Source organism: Zingiber officinale, chromosome 4B, assembly GCF_018446385.1.
Source record: "Zingiber officinale cultivar Zhangliang chromosome 4B, Zo_v1.1, whole genome shotgun sequence".
NCBI lineage: Eukaryota > Viridiplantae > Streptophyta > Magnoliopsida > Zingiberales > Zingiberaceae > Zingiber > Zingiber officinale.
In genome coordinates, this window is record NC_055993.1 from 44972303 (window position 1) to 44977860 (window position 5558).

Here is a 5558-nt window from a genome sequence, read left to right on the forward strand (position 1 = left end):
AGATTCATGTTTTTGGGTGAGTCTTCGGACTTGATCCCAGGCAAACATAAACCAGATCCCCGGACATATGATGAAGCACTCCAAGATATAGATGTAGTATCTTGGCAAAAGGCAATGAATTTCGAAATAGAATCTATGTATTCTAATAAGGTCTGGGAGCTTGTAGAACCACCTGATGGTGTAAAAGCCATTGGATGCAAGTGGATCTATAAAAGGAAAAGAGGGACAAATGGGAAGGTAGAAACCTTCAAAGCAAGGCTTGTTGTGAAGGGGTACACTCAGAAAGAGGGAATCGATTATGAGGAGACCTTTTCGCCGGTAGCTATGCTTAAGTCTATCCGAATACTCTTATCCATTGCCGCTCATATGGATTATGAGATTTGGCAAATGGATGTCAAGACAGCTTTCATTAATGGAAGTCTTGAAGGAAACATCCATATGAAGCAACCAGAAGAGTTCATTGAAAAGGGAAAAGAGCATCTAGTGTGCAAGCTTAATCGGTCCATTTATCGACTGAAGCAAGCTTCCAGATCTTGGAACATCCGGTTTAATGAAGTAATCCTGTCATATGGATTTATTCAGTGTCCGGATGAGTCTTGTGTATACAAGAAGTGTAACGGAAACATGGTGGTATTTGTTGTACTATACGTAGATGATATTTTGTTAATTGGCAACAATGTCAAGGTATTATCAGATGTAAGGGTATGGTTGTCCAAACAATTTGATATGAAGGACTTAGGAGAATGTGCACACATCCTTGGGATCAAAGTTATAAGGGATCGCAAGAAAAGAATGTTGTGTCTATCCCAAGCTTTATATATAGATACAATCCTTGCTCATTTTAGCATGCAAAACTCCAAAAAAGGTTTCTTACCTTTTAGGCATGGAGTAGCCTTATCTAAAGAGATGTCTCAAAAAACATCAAAGGAGATTGAGGACATGAAGGCAGTTCCTTATGCTTCGGCTGTAGGAAGCCTTATGTATGCAATGCTATGTACGAGACCTGATATCTATTTTGCTGTGGGCATGGTTAGCAGATATCAGAGTAACCCTGGACAAGGACATTGGATTGCGGTAAAGCATATATTAAAGTACCTGAGAAGGACTAGAGATTATATGCTAGTTTACCAAGCAGATGATTTGCTCCCTGTGGGTTACACGGATTCAGATTTCCAATCAGATAGGGACAACAGTAAGTCTACATCAGGCTATGTGTTTACTTTAGGAGGTGGAGCCATTGCATGGAGGAGTGTTAAGCAGAAATACGTTTCGGACTCAACCATGGAAGCTGAGTATGTAGCAGCCTCTGAGGCGGCTAAAGAAGCAGTATGGCTCAAGAACTTTCTAATGGACTTAGATGTGATTTCTGGTTTGCCCAAAATCATCATAATTTATTGTGATAATAGCGGTGCAGTTGCAAACTCGAAGGAACCACGAGCCCATAAGGCAAGTAAACATATAGAGCACAAGTACCACCTGATACGAGACATTATCAAGCGAGGAGAAGTTGTCGTCGCCAAGATAGTATCAGCAGATAACCTGGCAGATCCTTTCACTAAGGCCCTTCCGGCGAAAGCTTTTGATCGGCATGTGGAGGGGATGAGAATCAGATGTATGGCAACAGATATGGCAGCTTAGACTTTTAGTATAAGTGGGAGATTGTTGGAGTGTATACTTAAAAGTTTATCTTTTGTACACATTTATTTTGAAATAAAGAATCACATTGGTCAAATGTTTACATTTATTTGTTAAATGTAATTGTTCAATTAATTCATATAGTAGATAACATGGAGTGTGGAGTCAAACTTAGAAGATCATGTTGTCGGTTCTCTATAAATTTTAAACAGTTGCTCACCACTAAGATGGAAAGGAACAAACCATCAGAATAGACGTAGTGTAATTAAGTATTAGTTTATCTTGACTAATAAATTACACTGATACACTTTAAGTGTATTGAGTAGGATCATTTAGGTAAGTTCTTTTTATACTGACTTAGTAAAAGAACTAGACCTTAGTTATTGTGGAAGTGTGTGCTCTTAATCCTAATATAATAACAAGCATGTATATTTAATATTTATTTCTTTGACTTATCAAAGGGTGAGGTTTAGCTCGATAAATCAATATGCTCGATAAGTTGGGAAATGATATTACTTATAGTATATGTTGTTGATTATAGAAGGAATCTGTGTCCTAGTTATCTAGGTTGAGAATGTCCCCAAGAGGAGCTCATAAGGATTGCCATGTTAAACCCTGCAGGTGGACCTAGTCCAACATGACAATAAAGTTGAGTGGTACTACTCTTGGAGCTAGATATTAATTAAATGAGTTGTCAGTAACTCACTTAATTAGTGGACATTCGTAATCTTAAACACAGGGAGACTAACACACTCATGATAAGAAGGAGCCCATAATGTAATTTGGGATTGGTGCGGTAGTGTGGTAATAACTCTCTAGTGGAATGAGTTATTATCGATGAACTTGAGTTGTGTGTTCGAGGCGAGCACGGGATACTCAAGCTCATCGGAAGGACAAAACCAATTTCTACTCTAGGTCCCTGTTGTAGCCTCAATAAAGCCTCAAATCCATCCAAATAAAAGCCTATCTTGGTGTCCAAGAAGGGGCCGGTTCATTGCTTGGTGACCAAGCAATGGTCGGCCACATATTCTATAGAAATGGCCGGCCCTTGCCTTGGGCAAGGGGGCCGACCGCAATATTTAAATTAGGAAGGTTGTTTTTGAATTTTTAAATTTCCTCAGATATTTACAATTTGTAAAAAGAGAGATTTTAAAAATTTATAAAATTTTCCTAATTTAAATTAGGCCGCAAGGTTGAGTTGTAAAATTTATAAAACTTTCTTTTAAAAAGATATATTATTAGAGATGTTTTAAATTTTAAAACTTTCCTTTTAATATCCACATTAGAAAAAAAAAGAGAGTTTGTAAACTTTTATTAGAAGTTTTCTTCTTTTAAAATTTTATAAAATTTTTTTCTTTCTTTCCCTTTTAATAAGTGGTCGGCCACCTTGCTTGGTGCCCAAGCAAGAGGCTGGTCAAATAATTAAACATCAACAAATAGTTGTTTAATTAATAAATCAATCTAGGATTGATTAATTAAAAGGAAAGAAAAAGAAAAAATTAAAAGAAAATAGGAATGAGTCTAATTTTTTATAAAACTCTTTCCATAATTTTCCATTGGGAAACTAATATAAAAAGGGGGGAAGGGGAGGCCTTGAAAAACATAACAATTGATATTGTGTTGTTGGAGATCATCAAGTGGTCGGCCCCTCTCCCTCTCTTCCCTTTGCTCTCTTTTGCTCCTTTGTGGTGGTGGTGGCCGAATTCTAGAGAAGGAGGAGAAGCTCTCCGGGTGGTGTTCGTCTTGGAGGATCGTCGCCCACACGACGTCCAAGAGGAGGCGAGGGATACGGCAGAAGATCTCGAGGTTTTTAGCATACAAGGAAGAGGTATAACTAGTATTTAATTTCCGCATCATACTAGTTAATTTTTCTTTGTATAAATACCAAATACAAGAGGCATTCGATTCTTTTTTTTCGAATTTAATTTCGATGTTGTGTTCTTTTTCTTTTTTCCTTGTGATTTGATTGTTCCTTTTGGTTAACCTAGAGTTGTATAAGGAAATTAAATATTAACTTTCCTTAAAAGGCTTTGTCTAGTCGGTGGTGGTTGCTCCCATATCCAAGAAGGCTAAGTACCTCGCCATGCAGTACTGGAAGTCAATTTTGGAAACTAATATTTAATTGAATTTATAACCTAGGTGATTTGGATCAAACGTGTTAAGTTCCGCAGGAGATCCAAATCTAAACCAAAAAGAACATATAAGTTAAATTTGGAATCAAACGTGTTAAGTTCCGTAGGAGATACAAGTTTAACTTAAAAGAACACATGGTAGCTAGGAAAGGTTCAGATCACGTACAAAATTTTTGTACAGTGGAGCCATTGGGTTTTCCGAGTAGCAACCAACACTTCTTTCAAGCTTTATAATTTAGTGGGAGAATCATTTAATTAAAGGCCTAATTAAATGATAGATATATGATACTAAGACCTGCATTTCACTGTTGTAGATTACCATGTCATCAAGTACAACAAATACGCTCTCTTTGCGATCTGTCCTTGATAAGGACAAGCTCAATGGAGCTAATTTCCTGGACTGTTATAGAAATTTGAGAATAGTCCTCAAGCAAAAATGAAAACTATATGTCCTAGAGCAGCCTATTCCTGAAGTGCCCCTTGCTACTGCCACTAGAGCTGATAGGGATGCTTACAAGAAGCATCAAAATGATGCATTAGATGTATCATGCCTGATGCTCTCCACCATGAACTCTGAGCTTCGGAAGCAACATGAGAACATGGATGCTTATGATATGGTTGAACACCTTAGATAACTGTATCAAGGACAAGCAAGGCATGAGAAATTTGAGATCTCTAAAGCACTGTTTCAATGCAGAATGCAAGAAGGAAGACCCGTAGGGCCATATGTGCTCAAAATGATCGGGAATGTGGAGAATCTACAAAGGTTGGGATTTCCACTTGGCCAAGAATTAGCCACTGACCTTATCTTGCAGTCGTTGCCTGACAGTTATAGTTAGTTTGTCATGAACTACAACATGAATGAAATTGACAAACCACTGCCTGAGATGTTAAGCATGTTGAGAACTACTGAAATCAACCTTAAGAAGACAAAGCCTAGTTCCATTCTGATGGTATCTAAGGGCAAAGGCAAGTGGAAGCCTAAAGGTAAGGGTAAGACCCAAGCCAAAGGCAAGGCAAGACTCATGCACTGAAACCCAAAGGAGGGGTTACTAAGGAAGGAACCTGCTTCCACTGTCGTGAGACCGGACATTGAAAGAGGAACTGCAAAGGGTACCTAGAGGAAATGAAACAGATGAGAAGTGAGACTTCTACCTCAAGTATATATGTTATAGAAGTCAATCTATCTATTTCTTCTTCATGGGTATTAGATACCGGATGTGCATCTCACATTTGTATTAATGTGCAGGCTCTGAGAAATAGTACATTATTGACAAAGGGCGAAGTAGACCTACGAGTAGGCAATGGTGCAAGAGTTGCTGTCGTCGCTGTAGGAACCTATTCGTTATCTTTGCCCACTGGCTTATTTTAGAACTTGATGTTGGTGCGGGAAGTATCCGACGATCGAACTTGAGTTTTGATAATGGAAAAGGATTCAAAGTTTCAGGAAAGTCCTAACTGTGGTTAGGTAGGTAAAAACCCTAGGGGGTGGTAACCCTATGAGGAAAGTCTTGGTGGGTCGAGTGCTTCAGGCAAAAGTCTTAGGGGGGTAACCCTAGGTGGAAAGTCCTGGTGTCGCAAACCAGGTGAAAGACTGGACCAGCCGGGAAGCGGAAGTCCAGTAGAAAGTCCGGAAGCATCGAGCACCGAGCAAAAGTCCAGTCGATCTAGAGGATTGCAATGGCAACAGGTAAATCTCCTGAGTGGAGTAGGTGAGGACGCGTTCCCCGTAGAGGGAACAGTAGGCGTCGGGTCGACCTAGGGTTTCTGATTGGAAATATGAAGTCAGAC